Source organism: Atractosteus spatula, chromosome 22 (genome assembly GCF_055471065.1).
Source record: "Atractosteus spatula isolate fAtrSpa1 chromosome 22, fAtrSpa1.hap1, whole genome shotgun sequence".
NCBI lineage: Eukaryota > Metazoa > Chordata > Actinopteri > Semionotiformes > Lepisosteidae > Atractosteus > Atractosteus spatula.
In genome coordinates, this window is record NC_142727.1 from 2,120,208 (window position 1) to 2,141,809 (window position 21,602).

At 43.6% G+C, this 21,602-nt stretch overlaps 1 long non-coding RNA gene across 1 annotated transcript; it reads left to right on the forward strand.

The window, feature by feature from the left end:
• The first annotated feature begins 6,602 nt into the window (after window positions 1-6,602).
• Window positions 6,603-8,393, forward strand: LOC148816495 (uncharacterized). Its single transcript, XR_016094641.1, has 4 exons — window positions 6,603-6,641; window positions 7,056-7,109; window positions 7,620-7,675; window positions 8,153-8,393. It is a non-coding gene; the product is annotated as an uncharacterized LOC148816495 (long non-coding RNA).
• The last annotated feature ends 13,209 nt before the right edge of the window (window positions 8,394-21,602 follow it).

Genomic DNA, 21,602 nt, shown 5'->3' on the forward strand with positions numbered 1-21,602 from the left:
ACACAATACTTTTAGTTTTTAGTTTTTTTTTAATGAGTAACTCAAACTACCTAGCGCTGTGAAAGATAAAAATATTTTATTTTGAGAAAACAAGATTCGTCAGCTGGCCCATGATACTCTTGTTTTCCCTGGAGATTTAATCGGTTGATGCAGTTAGAAATATAAATGTTTTACATCTGTTTAAGGCGCATCTTCTAATATTAACACGTTAACTATTTTCTCTTAAAGATTTTGATTCAGGAACAGGTGATAACACACAAGTAAACACAGTTGTGACAGTGAGGGTCTTAAAACAGAACAGAGCTGTCAGTCCTAGTTAATCAGAGATTCATCGCTGGCAGGTCGTGTCTTACTGTCAAGAGCAGAGGGAGTTTCTCATTCTGTGTGGTTCAATCGCACTGGAGTTTCCTAAACACATTAGTGATGATTCTGACAAATTACTTTATAATTTCATATTAAAGAATACACCCCATTATGTCCAATAAGATCATCTTGTGTAGCCCTGAAAACAGTGTGGCTTGACTGTTCTAGTGTTCTAGTTCAAACACCCCTACACTCTATGGACCTCACTTACTCAGTTGATATACAATTTCCTTATTTGGGGACAGTATGTACAAGTGAACTCAGGGAAGTCTCTCACCATCAGCAACCAGCACAGGGGTGCCCCAGGGGTGCGTGCTGTCCCCACTGCCTTTCACATTGTACACTGATGATTGTGTACGCCACTCTGACATCTGTGCGATTATCAAATAATTGGTTGATTTGGACTTTTGAATTATGGTGAATACAATCATAGACAGGAGAAAAATATATTTTTTAAATGGTGTCAGGATAATTCCCTGTTTTTAAACACAAAACAAAAGAAATGATAATTGATTTCAGAAAGAAATGTTCCAATCCTCTGAGCTCTGTAATTGTGAATGGAATGGATAGTGAAACAGTAAATGAATATAAATACCTTGACACTATTATTGTTTGTAGATTAACTTGGACAGCCAACACAGAGGAAGGTATTTGAAGGTGTATTGTTTAAAGGAATTAAGGAGTTTTAATGTAGAAAGCAAATTGTTGACATTTTTATAAGAGTTTTTATTTTTATTCAGAACAGTCTAACCTTTTGTATTCAGAGCTGGGGAGGTGCTTTGTCCTTGCAGAACAAAAACAAGTTGAAGAAAGTGATCAGGACTTCATAGAGATTACTTTCACTTTCCTGTTTTTACAGCAACAGTCTAGCCTCCCAGTATCTCCTGTTTAACTCCCTCTCAGTCTGTTCTGGTCTGCAGTGACTGAGCAGCTGCTGCAGGTCCCCCAGGAGAGCTGCACTGAGGGGGTGAAGTGGGTCCCTCCTGTGGGTGAAGAGCCCTGGGCTCCTGTGGAGGGAGAAGCACTTTATCAGCGCAGCTGTGAGAGGTAAATAAAGAGCTTAAGGTCTAATGTAACTCTAGTGAATTTGCTTTACTGACTTCCTAAGATGTTATGAAGAAGCATGTTCTGTGATTTGCACGGTTTCCGTCAGGTTTTAAACACTGGACAAGTAGGTGTCACTGTGCCCTGTGACCCACAATTTCCATACCAGAGCCCCAGTTCAAAGACTCCTGAGGTATATTTTCAATATTCTGGGTTCTACAGGGCTCAGACGGGTCATTTCAACTCATACTCTTGGAGTTTTATCTGGGACTCCGTTTTGCTAACAGGTGATTTGACATGCGCCTGGACTTTCTACTGTACTAACCCTGTCAAGTCCAGTCTTACCTTATGCAGTCAGATAGAAGCATGTTGTGAATATCAAAGCTATGATTTTGGGACCGCGTTGTCCGAGCAGAAATCCATCACTGGTATTTATTTTCGACTGCTTTCATTGTGTTAGGCTTCTCTGGCAAATTTGTTTTTATCACAGTTATTTGAGCTGATAATGATTTGAGCTAATTCATGATAAGTATTGAAACAGTAGGCTTGGATTAAACAGACAATAATTAAACAGCAGGCTTTGTATTGATGATGTTGTCCTCTGGTCTTGAGCAACTTTCCTTCCCTGCTGCTGACACCCCAATCTACAGCAAACCTGTCAATACTTGTTTTGAAGTCCGGAATGATATTTGTATCTGCAGTTAAAAGTGTGTGTCTGTATATATACGTGTCTGGGACAGTGTAACACCAGGCTGGCGAAGGCCAGTAAATATCTGAGTAATACAGTGGGATGTTTTGGCAGGTTGTTAACCTATACTTGCATGAAACAGACTGTTTTTTAGGCTTAATGATTTTCAATATCAATTGCTACATTTTGACATGGATATGAAATGTGTTTATAGCACTTTTGGGTCTAAGAAGCCTTGTCACATTGTAAAATCTGCTTTCATATTTACTGATGGAAGAATAATTGTATTTCTTCATTCTCAACAGTGCTGTCCATCACAGGCCTTTCCCCTGAGTCCCTGAGCTGGGAGGATCATGAGGACCACCTGGACAGTCTGCTGCTTCACCTGCATAAGAGGTCACTCTTAACAGCAGTTTCTTTCATCATTAAGAGGGAGTTATGGACTACTATTTCAGGGGATTATAAAATATCACATTCCTATTTTTTTAACAACTGTTGGTATGAAATAGATTGTTCGGAAAACGATACAGTGATCGTTGTATCACCTGATACACATACTCTGTTTTCAGTATCATAGCTCTGCACCTGCAGCAACAAGTGTTGAACTTTGAATCTCTTTATGTCTCCTGTATTTCAAAGAATCAGTTCACAGTTCAGCTTTTTTTATGAAAAAAGGAAAATGTGAACTTGGTCAGTAAGTAAACTAAGAAGTGTTTTCCTTATGAAAAATGGCTTTTTCTGAGAAAAAATTACATTTTCTTCCTTGTGGTATTTATGCTGATCCTATCTTGTTGGTACTGTACAGATCTCTTGGAGAATCCCTGTGGATTTACATCCGATATATTTGTACTAAAATAGTGAACAGTATATATTGTTCAGAGGAAGAGCTTTTGAATTGGATTCCATTTCATGTGCATTAAAAGTTAATTACTTGAATGTTAAAAATGTTTGTTTTTTCTGGCAATGGCTTCTAGTTCAATATCTGAAGAGTTCCTGGGTGCTCCTTCCTTTCAGCAGATACGAATCTTAATCTTTAAATAGTAAATTGCTTCACTTGTTGAGTCTGTCCTCAAACTGCCTACTTAAATGTGGAGCAGTGTTCAGAGCTGCAAAGCAGATTGTGAGGGTGTGTTACAGCACCACACTGGCTCATAATTAAGTGTGCAATGCTCTTTCAGAGGACAGTCTGATTTGTTCCTAGAGCACCGTGATCATTTTTCTGAGGGGATGTTCAGCCACAAGAAAGTACCGTAAGCTTCTCTGACATGTTTGCATTCCATCTCAAATTTGTGTTAATGTATTAATATTCCTACACAAGGCACTTTGTAATTAACATTGGAGTCTCTTTTCCTTTCCGAGTTCTCAGTTTCTCCCCCCTCTGCACTCTGAGGTGGACCTGCCAGGGGCAGAGCTCAAAGCTGGAGTTGGGGTTTCAGATGCTCAGCAGCACTAGTTTGATCAAAAGCAGTATTTACTAACAAGGGGCTGGGAGATGAGCAGATCCATGATGAAAAGTACAGTAGTGGATTACTGGCAGGCAGCCTCCCTTGGTGTGCATACAAGCAACACCTAGCGCTTCACAATCAAGTTGCAGGAAAGTGAAGCGCCCTAAATTCATGCCTGACAGCCACCCTGACCAGCCTGCAGGGGTAAGGGAAAGGCGTGTAGGCTCATTAAGGAGATGGGAGAATGAGCATACGTGAAAACTCGCTAGATGAGGCGACTCCGCTACAGGTACCCGAACCCAACCCTGCAATCCATACAATCTTTAAGACATAATCCAAGGACACCAGTTTATTGCAGAAATTGGACAAGAAGATACAGAACAGGAGGAACCAGGACGGCTGTTATTATACAGTATTGGAAATCGCTCAGGCGGTCCGCAGACTGGAGCCCCGGCCAGAGAGACGGTGGGTAACCTGGGACCGCGAGGTGAGTCCGGCTGCTCTCCGGGATCAACTGCTGCTTGAACAGGGGAGGAAAAAAAAAAACGTTTCGCGCTCCAATACCTGTTGGAACAGTGTCTGGCCTCTCGCCTCCGTCTTTACAAAAGTAGCACCATTTTTCGGAAGACAAAAAAGCTGTTCATTTGGAGGGAGGCGTTAAAATTAGAAGCATGAGGCTCGCTAAACAGAGTGTGGACAAGTTGGATCCTCTTACCTTTGAATTCACCGGCCAGCTCTCCAGTTTCACGCAACACGGAGCTCTGCGCTTCGGCGTTCGGACGATTGTAAAGGACAGGAAAGCGGGGGACCTGGAGAGGAGAGTATAAAAAAAAAACCTGCCGAAACACGACTAACAGACCTGCCCAAGCATTCAAACTACAGGTAGCAATTGTCCGCAACAGTCATTTTCTGAATTACTCTGGAGCTCACACTCCTCCTCGTCTTCAGTTTTATACTGTTCCTGTCTTAATAGAAAGAAACCTCGACCAAAATCCAGGCGCAAAGCCGCTATTTAAAGGCAAAGACGCACTCCGGCGGCCGGAACAATTGTTAAAGCAGACCAATCGAAAGCTGAAACAAGATTAATCAAACCTGGCTTTTGACTTGTAATTATGTAGAAACGCCTAAAACACGGACGGTATCCTTGAGTTAGCCGTCTCCGCCTTCGCAACCCGGTCTTTCACAGACAAATACAATCCCACTCCATACTTTTGACTGGATGAAGAAACATTATTGAAACTTTAATTTAACACTTACGATTTGTTTTCAATTAAATATACTTTATTCATCCCCGGGTATTCAGGTCACGAGGTGAGAAACGAGTGTCAACCTTGCGACAGTGTTTCAGATTTCCTGTCTTTCAATTGTGGATCAAGTAGTAAGAATTATACTGTTGGGATATTTGACTGTTGGATTGATTTGATAATCAATCTCACCTTTGATTACTGTACGTCACTCATTGATAATGGTTCCCCAACACATTTCACAGTATAACCTGTGTATACGCTGTACAACACTGTATAGAATTTGTATGCCTTTTTAAAATTAATTAAAATGAATTTGGAGCTCATTCTTAGAGATGACAACTGCGAGGTAGTATACTACTAAATACCGAGGGACACTGCTTCCACTAGTTCAGTGCCAGAAATCTGATATAACACTATATAGAATTTTGATGACTTTTTAAATCCATTAAAATAAATATGCATCTGTCTCTTAGAGATCACCTTTATGAGTCTTTTATAGACTTCTAAATATCTGCTTCCACTAGTTCAGTGCAAGCAGTCTGGTATTCATAGACAACATTTGTACCACCTGCACGTTTTGCACTAGACTACAGTAACTTTCTTATCTAATAGTATATTAAATAACAGCATCTCTCGTAGTAAAAATATGGAGCGATGTGATGCACCATTGATTGCAAAATTTGTTATTTCGTCTTCATCACAATTCTGTTTTCTTAACCTTATCAAACGCCCATGGAAATATAAATATGTCTTATCGTGACACCTACTGGGATAATCTTTCCAGACGCCAGCTGGGGTATAAAACATTCAGATTAATATATCGCTCATGTAGTAATTGTTTTAATAGAATTAGAATCATTTCAGAAATTTTGTTTTAAAAAATAAAACATTTTAACCTCTCGGACTTCACCTCTGACACATGACATAAAGGCTCCTCCAACTCTGTGGCAAACTTTGAATCTCTGTTTTTCGCTGTCATTCGAAAAGTTAAACAAGTCATGTCCAGTCGCAAAAGGGCTAGAAAATCGCATTATCAAGGCGTCTCAGTAGACTTAATGTTTGAAAGCGAGAAAACAGGGGGAAGTGTCTGGTGTCGGAACTGGGACGTGGCTTCAGACTGAATAAGAGAGTTACATGCCCGGGGGGCTGTATGGCCGGCCTGGTGGCTCCGCGGGCTGAACCATCGGACACTTCTAAAGTTCAGAAAGCAGAGCGACTCTCGGAGATCAGAGTGAGTTAAACACGAGCCCCGAGCCTCCCCGTCAGTGTGAGATCTTATCCCCGGGTGTAGCTCTCGCGCTGTCGGGGTGAGTTTGTAGAAGGGGCTGTTCTCTACCACGCCGGCCGTTTTGGGGGGCTCCATTTTCGGGGCCTTCCAAAACAGGGTAAATTGGGTGGTTTAGGTCGTTTATAAATTAATAGATCGGAATTCAATTCTAAAAAGCAGCCCCTTATACCACTGTGACACCTTCAGGACAGGTGTGGCATCAGCAGTGAAAGAGAGGTGCAGTCCTAACTAGGAGCGACAGGGGTCTCTCTCCAGCACGTTTCTCTTGATTCGGTCAACTGGCCACAAGCGAAACGTTCCCGACAAACAACCTCGTAGGTGAATGTCATTGTATCAGTTTGTCTGAAAATCGACAGCCCTTAAATACTTTCTGCATTTTTTGGTGAGTAAAAATGTCTGTGTATCTTCAGTAACGTCAGTGTTGAACCCTTGGAACTGAATCCCCAGCTGTCCTTCAGGAGCCGAGCCCGCCTCCAGAGTGACCTTCCTCAGCGGACACGCCCCGTCCACCTGTTCCACAGGTGCGCCCGGCAAGATGGCGGCGGGACGAGTCTCTGCGGCGTTAGGTGCGTTTGCGTTTTATTTCTAATTTTCTTATTTTAAGTACAAAAATCAAATATCACGTTGAGTAAAGAGAGACAAAGTTTATGCATGTTGCTACATTTTTAATTGTATGTATTTCGGTTTAATTTGTGTTTTAGGACGCCGAAATGAGTGTTCTCTCCGTTTGGGCGTGCTGTGGACGTTTTAAAATCTCCAATTAAGCGTTCTTATACTATCTTTCATTGCAGCATTTTTAAATATATGGTATTTCTAGGTAAGTAGGTATGTAAGGCTAGTTTACCATCAAACTAATTCCTTTATAAAGTCAATTGTTGTGTGATATCTCTTCATTGAGGATATGGGCTATGACCCTTTCCACTCCGAACTTCTAAAATATTAAGATGAGATGACTAATTCCTATGTTTTTATTTCTCCAGGTGACAAAAGGATTTAAAGAAGGGGCCTCCGGTTATAAAAAGTGTTTTTCAAAGGTACTGTAAGTTATATTCCTACCTTTCGCCGTACTATTTTTTTGTAACTCAATTAGACAGCACGTATTGCCGGCATTTTAAAACAGAACGAGTTTATACAAATATTCTAACTTCTTTTTAGTTTTGTTGTGCTTTTGTTGAATAAAATTTAAAAAATGTAAGGCGCTGGATCTTCATCTATTGAATCCACTGAGTAAAGATGGATAACACTAACAAGTGTTAACGATTCTTTTCAAAGCAGGGAGGTTTATCGAAAATGATACCCGCTGTAAGTGGTACTTTCTCTTAAATTTATTTGTAGCGTTGAATTTCTATGTGGCCGAACGTATTTTCTAAATATTGGAATAGTGGGACTGTTTTCTTAGTGAATTTGAGCGGGATTGTATATTTCTTCGGGCAGCTGTTGGATCTCTTCTGTGCGGATTCGAGGTGTAATAAAGCTTTCCGCTCCGAAATTATACAATTTTGAAAAGATCGAATTAACTGATTTGTTTTATTTTATTTCTCCAGGTGACAAAGGATTTCAAGAACGCGCCTGTAGTTATGAAAGTTGTTTTTCCCCCAGGGTAAGTAATGCTACCTTTCGCTATACTATTTATATTTGTGTAACTCCGTAACACAACACCCACTTCCCTGCATTTTAACACCAGAACGGGTTTATACCAAGCTTCTCTTCGTTTCGTTGTGCTTCTGTTGAATAGAGATGGGAAACTCTAAGTCTCAGATTGTTCGTCTATTGAATCCACTGGGTCAAGACGGATAATACTAAAACTTTCAACGACGGTTTTCAAAGCAGGGAGTTCACTCGAATATGATAGAAATGCAATGCTACTTATGCATTTACAGCGACTATGTGGCTGAACGAATTTTCAAAATATTGGAGTAGTGGGGCTGAGATGTCTGTGATTTCTCATGAAATTACTCATTACTATTACAATTACTATTTTAGCTGATTTAAAAAGTTAATAGACTTCCGAAAGTCGAGCGAATCGATTCTGCAAATCCGATATCTTGTTAATGTTTTTTTTTTCTTTTGCCTTCAGTTCTGCGGCTCCTGCTCCTCGGCGCTCCGACGATCTCCTTTCCAGCTCCGCTCCAGCAACTCCTTGTGCGTTGGCAAGTTATTCTTGACAGTGTGTGCTTTTCCTTGAATTTCATTGTTGACTCCAGTGGCTTGATCTGTAATGTACCGATTCAGTGCTGTATCTTTCCCTTGATGTATTGACATTCTTAACCTGCACGTTTCCTGCTGACTGCTGCTACTGTTTGTGCTGTGTATTCTGCAATAAAAACTGTTGATGGCATTTTCTGAATTGTCTTCTATTTTTTAAGGTGTGTTGGAAGGGTTTGCTCTGGGCTGGTGTCTCACTGCTGTAAGTTTTTGGCTGGAGAATCTGGAGAGAGCACAACCAGTTTCCGAGGAACGATGCGATGGGTTGTTTTGTACTTTGCGCCACGGCCGCAAGGGGACACCCTATCGCATCGTGACTTGGGAACTGCGGGGGCTACCCCCTTTTTAAGTCGCTCCAGATTTTCCCGCCTTTTTAGATAGTCTCTGGGGGGTTAGGGTCCCTAGCAGTGAGCCCAGGTACAGCCCCTAGGGGAGGAGAGCTCTAGCCAAGCCCCCTCACTCCCAGCTGAGGAAGGCGGGCTGGAGATGGCTTTGGCCCGAGAGAGAGGAGGCACCCAGGGCGGACTCAGCTTGTAACCAACAGACTTCTAAGTCCACACCAGGAGACCTGCCTCTCTGCAGGGACCTAGGCCATCACCAACCTGCCTTCCCCTCCTGCTGGGAGTGAGTGGGCTTGGCTAGAGCTGGAGTCAATCACCCAGCCCCTCTCTCCAAAAAGAGGAGTAGACGGGGCTGGGTTTGATTGATGGGAGGAGACCACGCCCTGAAAGAGCCCCGGTATATACTAAGTTTTTTGGCGGGAAAATCTGGACAGACTTAACAAGGGGGTAGCCTCTGCAGTTTCCAAGTCACAAAGCGATAGGGTGTCCCCTTGCGGTCAGTGACAACAAGGAAAAAACAGCCCTTCGCAGCGTTCCTCAGAAACTGTTAGTAAAGTCTCTCCGCCAAAAAACTCACCAACACCGGGGGTTTTCAGGACCAAGGGGGTACAGAACTCTGCACGAGAACAGAATGAACAAAACACATCAAAATCCAATAAACAATTTATTGAGCGAAAATTGCATACAAAACAAAGCCTTCCAGTACAGTACCAGCGACGCACAGACTCGAAGTGAAAATTAACACATTTTAAATCACAAAGCTTCAAAGCAAGGCTACATTAACGCTAAAGGTTTTTACAAGTAAACAGAGTACAAAAACATTAGCATGCAAGTACATGGAAAAGCACAGAAACATACAGCACGTTACTGTTTCTCCGAGAGATCTGTCGAGGCAGCGACCAGAGTGAAGACGGGAACTTCGTTGCCTTTCCTGCAAAACAACAGAAATCAGTATTAGCTGTGCTTTCTGTTACAAACAGCATCTCGAAATTATACCAGCTCGTTAGATCGAGCTTCCGTATTTACTGACACGTTCAGAAGATGAAACAGTTGAAATAAAGCACTTAGTCTGCTGTATCGCGAAACGCTCCTGGTGAACAGATATCGAAGCACTCAGGTTTGCAAGTGTGCAAAATACTGAAGGCACAATCAATTCAGCTACTGTACATGTTTATCGATTAAATGGAAACGACCACATTCTAATGTTTTTTTGACAACTTCCATTTTGATTAACATTCGTTTTCTGAAACAACATCGTTAACACGCAAACAATTAATCCAAATCTTTATAGGCTCCATTGTTTTAATTCTTGTGATGTAATTTGGAAGCCAAAACGGTTTCTTATGAATCTGTATTATGCGCACCCCAGAAAAAAGGCTAAAGTGATAGCAGTTTAACTACTTCTGCCATGGAGAAATTTAGTGACCTAGTTTGACTCCTTTGGACAAGGTACATAACGTTTATCAACAACAAGTTTCTGGAGATACGGTATGGACTGCACTTCAATGTGAAACGCGTAAACGAATAAACAGGTTTGTACTTACATAGATAATTCCAGCAGCTGAGCCGAGCATGTCCTGTTCGAAGACACCAAACTGGAACACAAGAACATGTATTTAGACGACCATTTACAGATCATTTAAACCAAAGTTTCTTAGCAGCATGAAATGAATACAATGTTTAAACCTCCGTTTATACTCCCAATATTTAGCGAGGATCGTGTCCTGTCCGAAGACACTAAACTGAAAACACTAAAAACAAAAGAATTTCGAATTTAAAGACCATTAAAACAAAGAAGTTTTCGCTGTAAGCGTTTTTTAACCATTTTACCACGAATAGAAGAACATAATCACCTAAAATATTCTGGAAAACAATGAGAAAAGACTTTACAATTCTAGAAAAGCTATTTTCAGTTTGGATGAATGCTTAAATGTGTGAGCAAATTTCACGAAATGTTTGATAAAGCAAAGTAAGATAAACAGGCAGAAAAGCGACGTTTTCATTCTGCCAATACAGCAGTGTCTTTAGTGCTACAAGAGAGCTTTTCTTCGATGTAAAAGAAATACTCACGCTGTTTGTGTAACACAAGTTTAAAAAAGGAGAGAAGCGTTGGAAATGAGAGACAATAAAAATGCTATTTTGCGCCTAACGAAAATAAGTGTTTACTCCTTTCTCCTGTGAGGTTTAGACTACAGAACTATATGAATTAAATCTTATTTACATTAAAATAAATGAAAAATAAAACTAGTCAGAAAAAGACGCGGAACAAACTCACTGAGCTCCCTCCTCGCTCGCAGAACCTGGCCCACAGGTGAGCGGGGCGGGGCCTGCGAGGGATGTCATTCAAGTGGGCGTGGTTACAGGATGACGGGGCAACTGGCTTTTAATTTCAATTTTGTTCTGACATTTTTAAATGCAGATTTGTGTTGATTATGTCTGAATATGTAGCAAATGAATCTCCACCTGTCGATTTTTGTATGATCTTCTGATCGAGTTCAACCCACAAACTGTACAAACACAAACTTTAACCTCCTCCTACTGTAGTTCTGCTTTCTTATAGACCCATTGTGTTCAGCATAAGCCCCACTAATTCACACACGGTTCACGTAAGCTCCATCAGCCCTTTACAGTTAAGACCACAAACACTAAATAAACTGTCCACAACAGCGGTAACATGAGATCTGCCTGACTCTCCCTGATAACATGTGTAGAATTTAGGTTCGTCCTGTCTTTCTGTAAGTTTGAAAACATTTCTCAAATGCTCTACATAAAACAAAAGGGACCTTCCTCTCAAGTACACTACGTCCCTCACTATCCCCTGAGCCTCTGTCCCTTTCCACTGGTGTTTAGATGTTAACATATTTATCACCTAGATGAAACTGTGTACATTTGCTTCACTGAGTAGTTTTCCATCTTGACCTGTTTTCAGCTTCGTTCTACTGTATATAGGGCTGTAAAACATAAGCAGTGTGTTAGGAGATCAGCTTCGCGTCAGCAGGACTTACTCTGCCCTCGAGCCTCCGCCTCGACTCGCAGGGGAAGACTTAATTAGTACTTAATCAGACAATCAATCCGATTCCCTTCTCCTTTACATGCCTCCCTTCACAGGCTACTTAGTCCTGCTCTCAGCAGCACTCAGTATTGGGATTACCCTGGCGAGCTCAACTCCCACCTGTAAAGTGTTTTCCTGGTTTTTCTGTCTTTTTGTAAGACTTCCTGACTTGGCTTTCTGGAATACGCCTCCTGGCTCGTAATTGCGGCTCTGGGTAAAATACACTGGCTCTGGCCTCCTGGTTCACGGCTTTTGGATACCCCTTTCTGGTTTTGTTTGCTAATCTTCATGACCTCCTTAAGCTCCGCACAGGGCCCATTAAACTAAAAAAAACACACCGAATACGCACCAGTGTAGCACAATGAACAAACATTAAAAGTGTTAAATGTTAAAAACAAAACTAACAAAGTTATAGCATCTCCAGCAGGGATTTCTGCAGTTATCTTTATCAACAGATGCAGAACAAACTTTTAGGTTGTGTGAAACGCCTTTATACACATCATGAGTATGAGTCATGAGTATCACAGTGCTCCAGTGCAGCAGACAGACAGTTTCACAGTGTTACAGTACAGCAGACAGTTTCACAGTGTTGAAGTACAGCAGATAGACAGTATCACAGTGCTCCAGTGCAGCAGACAGACAGTTTCACAGTGTTACAGTACAGCAGACAGTTTCACAGTGTTGCAGTGCAGCAGACAGACAGTTTCACAGTGTTACAGTACAGCAGACAGTTTCACAGTGTTGCAGTGCAGCAGACAGTTTCACAGTGTTGAAGTACAGCAGATAGACAGTATCACAGTGCTCCAGTGCAGCAGACAGACAGTTTCACAGTGTTACAGTACAGCAGACAGTTTCACAGTGTTGCAGTGCAGCAGACAGACAGTTTCACAGTGTTACAGTACAGCAGACAGTTTCACAGTGTTGCAGTGCAGCAGACAGACAGTATCACAGTGTTGCAGTGCAGCAGACAGTTTCACAGAGTTGCAGTGCAGCAGACAGACAGTATCACAGTGTTGAAGTGCAGCAGATAGACAGTTTCACAGTGCTCCAGTACAGCAGACGGACAGTTTCACAGTGTTGCAGTGCAGCAGACAGTTCCACAGTGTTGCAGTGCAGCAGACAGACAGTATCAAAGTGCTCCAGTGCAGCAGACAGACAGTATCACATTGTGTATCACACAGACAGTATCACATCACATTGTGTATCACAATGTGACAGTATCACATTTTGAGCATGTAAAGCATGTTATTAACGTGTTTAGGAATAAAAACTGTCATTATTGTAACTCGTCCTTTAAAAATACAATTTACGTTTGAATATGTGGACTTCGGAGATGTTTTTGGATCTTAAAGTGAAAACGTAAGAAAGCCCGCAGTGTCAGTGAAGTCGAAATAAAATTAAACCTTTTGATCAAGCTACAGCAGGGGGTGTCGATTCCGATAATTGTCCGCCGGCGGCGGCGGTGGTGATACACGAGTCTACGGAGGACTGGTTTACAGTGCAGTAGTGAGGGTCTGGTGTGTATTAAACACCCGGATCATGTGACTGGGGTCTGTACTCCTGTTTATGGATGGGAGATCTACAGCCAATCAGATCACTGGATTGAGCCCAGCGATGTCGTGATTGGTCAATGGGAGTTATTCCTGATTGACAGTAAGTTTTTCCAATTATAGACGAGACTCGGTACAGTTGCCCAATAAACTCCGAGATTCAGGATAGGGGAGGGAATTTTAAATGTGTTGTTGTTCCTCTGCGTTTAAGAAACCGTAAGGATTTATTATTTAGAAAGAAGTAACATTTAATCGGTGTCGCTTTTCTCTGTGAAACATCCGAGGCGGCTTTTTGTGCTGTAGCTGTAAACTGTTGCTGTTTGTCTCGTATTTTGTTCGTCTGAGCACATGAAATCACAGCGCTACGTAACACAAGTTGCTGTGGAAACTTTATTTCTGCTTCAGACACGTTGAGCCTCAGTGATCGTGAACCTTCGTGCAGATGAAGATGATGATGAAGAAGACGATGATGATGAGACCCTCGTGTGTCAGAGCGCGTCTTCTAACTGTTACTGGAGAAACAAGACTGAAGCTCAGACCTTTCCAAAGGCTGAGTCCCTGAGCTGTGAGGATCATGAGGACCAGCTGGACAGTCCACTGTCCACTCCACAGCCCTGAGGAAGGAGGTAGGCAGGACAAGAGCTCGTCTTTAACAGAAGCTGTGAGAACTGAGGGTAGATTTGACTTTATTTATTTGTTCTCATCGTACATTTTATGAATGGGCTCTTGCTGTGTATTGTGTTGTGTCTTTTACCTGTCTGCAAAAACACTTTCCCCTATGGGACAATAAAGTAAGTAAGAGGTGTCCAGTGCTGGAGGGGTCAGTGTGTGTCTGCAGCAGGGCTGTCCAGTCCTGGTCCTGGAGGGGTCAGTGTGGCTGCAGGTGATCCAGGTGTTTTTGATCAGCAGCTGCTGAAGAGCTGGGAAAAGGTGTTTGTTTGGTCCAGTTTAACCAGTAACCAGCTGGTTTAGCTCCAGTCTCTCTCCTCTGTAGCTCTATACTGTGTCCATGAGAGATCTAGAAGACAGACAGAGATTACCTGTTGATTTGTGTTTGTTGATTTAGTTATTACATTATAATATTGATTGTTCTCAGCACTAGAATAGATCAATAGAGAATACAGATTCTGATTTAATCTTTATTTAAAAATAATTCCCTAAACATCATTTAAATGTTAAGTTTTCCAGAAATATTATTGAATATTTATAGACAGAGACAATATTTTGAATATCTGTTAAATATATGTTGCTTTATATATATATGTATGTATACCTGTACAGATCTTACAGTTAATCTTGTCTCTGCTGGATCTCTTCAGTTTGCTGTGTGTTATGTTTGTATTGTCTCTCTCTGTTCAATCTTGTAATTGCCATCGTGATGTGGAATAGTGTTGTCAGTTGTTGTGTTGAAAGGAGATGATCTCTGTTGTAGTAAACTGTGCTGTGCTCTTTGATCCCTCTGTCTGAGCTGCTCCTACACTGCTGTGGGTATTTTCTCAGGGACGGCCTCTGGAGAATCTGTACCAGCCTCAGGAATGGACACGGATATCAGCTGACTGTTCCTTCACTCCTTCATTCTGATAATTCACTACACTAATGTACTGTTGTAAGATAATAAAACACTCCTGAGCAAACTTTTAGTCACTTGTTTTTATCTTATTTTTGTTCTTTAATTAAACATCAGGTTGTGAACACCTCTTCCATGCTCTTGGGTTTTATTTCCAGTGTCTGTGGAGGAAAGTGTGGTCTTTGTGGTGATGAGAGAGCTCTCTGCTAGTCATATCGAAGAGTTTCGGGGGAACTTCTGATATGAGCTCTGTGCCTTGTGAGGGGTGAGATTCTCATGGAGAACAGTGGAAAGGTGAAGCCTGATTGTCCAAATTTATAATTCAAGTCTAATTCCATCATACTGTCAAACTCTGCGCTGCTCAATACAAACAGATGGAGTCACACTGACTCACTGCAACACCTTTCCCAGTGAAGCAGAGTCCTGTGCAATATGCAGGACTGACAGCCCCTCTGAACACTGTGCAGGATCACAGCAGCTCCAGATCACTGCAGGATTGAGCGCAGCTCCAACCATCCTCAATCTTCACAAACATCATGAATTCACTTCATTTGTACTGCAGTTGTGCAGTGGCTCCTGCAGTCCAGCTGTGCTCTTTGCTCTGTCTTTATTACAGAAGGGGGTCCTGCTCTCGGCGGGGGGGGGGTGAATCGCAGTTTTAAAGCTTTTATATTTGGCGGCGCTAAAAATTTTGTAGGCGCTGTGGCTTGTCGTGTAGCGCGCTAGTCTGCGGGCGGTGGGAGTCCAGGTTCAAATCCCCACACTAATGTGCGGTCAGTGCAGACATTTTTAGAATTGCAAGAACAGGAGGGATACATTTTTAATTTTTCGATTTTTTTCGTTTACCGAAATTTTGCCAGATAAGTATGACCGCGGAGGTACTGCAGATTTGGCAGGAAGTATAGCTCACTCAGCTAAACCCCAACTCCTACACATCTCCACCCCGGAGCCCCGGGTTCGAGACCCGCCTGGCTCGGTTGATGTTTTTCTCTCGAGCTCAACTTGCGCTCTTATGATTGGCTGCTCTTACACCCACCTCTTCCACACGCTGATTGGACACTATCAACACTGAACCCCGCCCTTCAGCACAGCCACACCCTTTGTCTCAGTCACCATGGTGACGGGACGCGTTCCCTCAGCAGAGCGGAGCGTCATCCTTCACCTACGGGGCTGCGAGTGTCCTCGGGCAGCGGGGCTCTAATCGAGGCCGGGGATGGAGGCTGCAGTCTAGGCCGCAGGCCAGCGGCTCCCGACTCCCCGACCACGACAGCCCGGTGCCCGGAGGCTGAAGCGCTGCGAGCCGCTTGGTGTGGCTGCTCACAGGGGGACCCGATTCACGGTTCTCTACACCCCTGTATCCCACCCCCCCACACCGCAGACCCCAGAATAATCAATTAACCAATTAACAATCACAGCAGTTTATTACAGCAAATAAGGATATAAAGCATAAAACAATTGCACTATACAGCCGTGTTATTAAGGAGGTATCCACACATTTCCATCTCGGTCCCCGGTGTCTCTTATTTTGCTACCTTTGTCGTCCTTTTCACGCTCATCAGGGGGTTCGCGTTATAAATAGGGGCGGGTCTGTGCTCCAGTCCCATGCAGGCTGGGGTCCCGGCCAGAGGGAGGGGAGGCGGGGGGACTCCGGCGGCTCGCTGGCTGGGAGAGAGGCGGCTGGTACCCCGCTGCTCTCCCGGTACAGGCGCTTTGCTCGGCTGCCGAAAAAAAAAAACATGCATTAAATTTCTTATAGGTTTTAACAAAAGCAAAAACGTTTTCTACGAGTAATGCATTTTAAATGTTTTTAACTCTCTCGCTTTAACTTTTACAACAGGACAGCCGGCGTTTCGAGAGCAAGGTAAGCGGTTTCTCTCTCTCTCTCTCTCCTCACACCGGGGGTTTCGGTTTTCACACCGGGTCTCACACGGCTTGGCTCCAGTTTCCTGCGGTCAGTTACCAGTAACTCGAGTTACCAGTTTCCCCCAGTTCAAGCTAAACGGTGCGGTCGGCGCGTCTTCATGCAAACCGGCTCCGGAGAAAGAAAACCCAGCCGGACTTGCAGCTGCACAGTGAGTCGATACCGGTAAGAGACGAAAACCCTGTGAAAGTGGTTATCAGTCCTAAACGAGCCTTGAAGCTGCGCTTTCCTGACCGGGTCTCTCTCGGCCTCTAGGAAGAAGAGACTCGGACTCGCCTGTGAATCCGCCGCGGAGCTCCGGTCACTCGGTACACGGGTGGGTCTGCGCTCAGGTCTCCACGCCGAGAAGGACCCGACAGCCGCCGTTTAAAGCCCAGAGCCGCGCCAGGATCCTGCAGAAGCCTGGAATACAAACGAGAAAAGGCGTATTGTGCAGGTAAAAACACAACATACAACAAGCAGTTTAAAGAAGCTGAAGCACGATTTTAATACCACGTTTCTCCGCAGAGTCGAAGCCACAAGTCCTACAGCCCGTCCGGCAGCTCCGCCAAAAGTAAGTTTCGAAATTCATTTACTTTTCAAGCCTCATTTTATGATTTCCACCCGGACCGAGAAAAGCCGGCAGCCGTCGCCCAGAATCCCGCTCCAGCTAAACGGTGAATTTGAGAAACTTTCTTTGTTTGCAAACTCGCTATTTAAAGGCAGAGAAGCGACTCGGGCGTCGGAACCGCTAAACAGCCGCGGATTGAAGTCTAATTGCAGACTGACCGCACCTGCCTTCTCATTCAGACTCGGCCAATAGGGGCGGCGGATCCCGGAGCTGCTCGTCTCTGCTGCTAAACAGCGAGTTTTCAAACAGGGACACGAGAGACCAAAAATCCCCTAACAGGGACAGTTAAACAAAATAAATCTCATCTGAGGATAAAAAGGTTTTAATATGAGCAATGCAGCTTGCAGCCCTTCCAGTGCACTCCACTGCAGTAATCTGACTCAACCAGCTGCTTAATTAGTGCTGATCCTGCTAATGATCAATTCAACAGCACTGGGTGCAGCTACACTGTAATGCAGTGGACTGGAGAGGCTGCAAGTAGCTCTGATTCCAGTATCAAGGTCCCAACTTCACACTACAATACCCTGAGACGGGACAGGCTCCCACACTGACACTACACTGCCCACTCATGCTCTTTATTCACCTCAAGGCAACACTGCTCACAGGGAACACAAATAAGAAACAAGCAGGTGTCGACTCCACACTGTAAAGGAAACAAGAAAATGGTTCTGGCTGTGGAGTTGTCTGTGTGTCAGGAGGCCATCAGGCTGCAGAGAAACGGGACACCTTGAGACAGAACAGGAGTCTGAAGAGGCTCTGAGACTGAAAGCAATCACTTCTACACCTGTGCTCAACCCATTACCTCACCACATCCTTCCCAAACAGTTAATAAACCTCATTCGCAGCACTCATTACTAAACCAGTTTAATTTCTCTGGTTTATACACTCTCCTGTGATGAATGTTAATGGTTCCTGCTTTCTGACAGCATCCAAACCACACAGCAGCTCTCCTGCGCTTGTGTTGGGGTGAACTCGACTGTCGCAGGGGAAGGACATGGTTTCTGATGATGTGGAGTGAGACTGAATCCTGCAGTTAGTATGTGAACATGATTCAGAAATCAGGACTCTGCAGTGACAGTGTTAAGGACAATTGTAGCTGTTGTCTCACACATGAAGAAAACTCCAGAGCCAGAATAAATGTTCTTCTCAGTGTGGAATTCTCCCCTACTTGTTCCTCTGCAGCTCCCACACTGACACTCCTCTCCACTCTGAGCACATTCAAACAGGCAGGTTTTTCCTACAGCTGAACAATCTCCTTTCACCAACAGCCTCAGCTGCACTCCCACCCAAAGACACTCAGATCTTTTTCATGGTTCAGTGGAAGAATTCTAACAGCACAGAATATGAAGAAAGCACATTAATTCATGTCACTGGCCCTGTCAATCAGCCCCTCCTGGCAAGGTGCATTGATACTGTGGGACACTTGAAAATGCAGGTTTTCATTGGAAAGGTACAGTGTCCTCCATCAGTACTGCAATGAGCCAACTTTACAGTCAAGCAATTTGTTCTTGTGATCTGAACAGAAATATTATCCTGGTTTTATTCTGTGGTAATTCTCTGCATACATTTGATCATATTGGAATACAAAATGTTCAACTTTCTATTTTGAAGTTACTAGGACACATTCACTTTAAAAACATTTCAGAGTGTAGAAGAGTATGTGCTTGTATATCCCTCTGAGACAGTAACTGCATGAGGTCTGAGACCCATTGAGCTCACTGCCCTCTGTAATCATCTGAGATGCTTTGCTGTTGCCACCAAGTTCTTATTTAGTCTTCAGGTGATCATACTTCAATTGTTTTTCCTTCTGTTAATAGGGTTGAAATCCAGGCATTAGACCCAACAAGTTAAGGTGTTTCTACAGTTATTCTCCTGATGACCTCCGTGGTTGCATTATAAACTGATTCAAAGCTACAGCACCTGACTATATGATGTGTCCTCTGAGCTGAGATGTAGATGACATGTATGGTCCCTAACTAACACCACCTCTAATCCTACTCCTGTACATGTGATCAGCATCTGAGCTCAGAGGGAGCGCAGAGGACATTGAGGTGTTGCTGGAGCTCTCAGCTCTGAGTCCACCGCCTTCAGGTTTGAGCTTCAGTGACCCAGTACACTAGTGCTGATGGAGACAGACAGGTGAAGGAGTCTCCTCACCTGTCTGCAGCAGAAAAGGCTTCCATACGTATTGGACAGTGCTGCAACATGCAGCATGACAATGACCCAAAGCATCCAGTCAGTGCAACCAAAGAGCTCATCAGGAGAAGACAGAAACTGGTCAAGTGTGTCTGCAGGTCTCAATCCAACTCGAAGTCACTGTTTTAGCATGATACAAAATAAAAGCATCTCAAGAACAGGCGCTACCTCATCTTTATTGACGATACTGAGTACAGTGAGCTCATTTACTGGTTTATGCTATGAAATACACGTAACATGAAAGTGTCCCAGTAAGTCAGACCATATGACATGATGAGGATTAATTCACCACTATTCCTGCTGCCTCCTGGTGTTCATCCACACTCCCAGAGATCTGAGATTCAGATTTCCAAATTGAGGAGAATCTGATTTACAGGGTGAGTTGGCTTAGATCCCCACACCCTGACATCACACTGACACTCCTTCACTACAGCTGCAGCACTGAAGTAATCTGCATTAATGTGGAAGTCTGGCATGAACAATTCATCAAGCATATTCTGTACTTGTCTAGAACTCTATCTTATATACTTGTTTCTGTATCAATACTAATATTCTCAATCATTTAAGATGTAAAACCAGAACACTGAACTTGTTGCTGGACTTGTCAGCTACACCTCACTGTCTTCTGCAGGAACAGCTCAGTCAGGAGGTCAGCAGGAGGAAACAGTGGACAGTCTTGTACTGGCCAGGCCAGTCCCCACATTTAAATCCTCCTGAGCAGCATTTTACAGGCTGAAGAATATCAAAACCACAAGAATAGACAACTTAGTAGCTGCAGAGAGGAGGATGCTAAGAATACTGAGCTGACTGTGTCCAGACTGCAGGCAGTTATTGTCTCAAAGGCAGCTTCACCCACATGGTTCCCAGTCTTTACTGTCACTTGAAATGACAGCCTTGAACTGGCTGTGCTTGATTATGATCAAATGTATGCAATTCCAAAAATAAATTGTATGTTTTATTCTGTTTGTTATTCATCATCTCCTGTTCATGAATAAACATTGCTTGACTGTAAAGTTATGGCTCATTGCTGGGGGTACTGGGTGCAGATCTAGGACGAGTCTGGCTGTATTTAACAATGGAGGGGGTTGACATGATTTGCTGTGGAACTGAGGGACCTGTGCTGAGGGGCAAACTGAGAACTAGATCTAGTTATGGGAAGCACTTGATTAGTAGTAACACCCTGTTCAGTGGAGTGTTCTGCACTCGGGTTTTAACTGTACAACAGTTAAAACCCGGCTAGAGTAACAGGCTAGAGCCCATTCAGTGATCTAGTGCTCAATATGCCGCACTGTCCCGGGACAGATGTGATGGCAGTACTGTACAGCACACTTTGCTCAGCATGACCCCGGCACATACAGTTTCCTTATATCGCAACGTTATTTTTAAAAAGCTAAGACGTACCTAGAACGAGTTAAAATTTAAAAGCAACACACTGGTGAGAGCAGAGTTTAAAAAGCACAGCCCAGCTCGGACAAACAGACCGCGTCTCTGTCGGCGCTGCAGCGCGATGTGAACAAACAGCGTCTTGGTCAAATTCCTGACGCCTGTGCAGTGATTAAACGTTGAAATTAATAAAACCTCATATGGTTCCTACATCTGAATCGAAATGAAAGCGGGCGAGCATTTCTCGTGACAGTAAAGACACGGGCTGGAGGTCTTGAGCCCTTTTTATTCGAAATTCATTTTCCCGACATTGAGACGAGCCCGTGTTCCGCAAAGCGAGCTGCGCTGTACTGCCGAGTGACTCCCTGAGCCCCCCCGCCAGCGCAGCTCCTCACTCCTGTCTGATTACTGTCGCTGCGCTGCTGCTCAGTGCTGAACTCCGAGCTCTTACCTGCTTGTCTTGTGTTTCAGGTCTCCCCTGGCTGCTGTCCCTGCCGCCCGCACAGGACCCCTCCCGCACTGACCAGACTGCTGGCGCTGGACAGGAAATCGTCATCCCGGACGCAGTTACTTGTGATTCTGTATCTCACTCTGTGTTTTTGTTTCATTGTTGCCAACTGTCTTTGATTTGTATGCTTGCAAAACTTAATAAAGAATTTTGATTTCTGTCTTACTTTCTTCTTCTTTTCTTCGAAACATTAC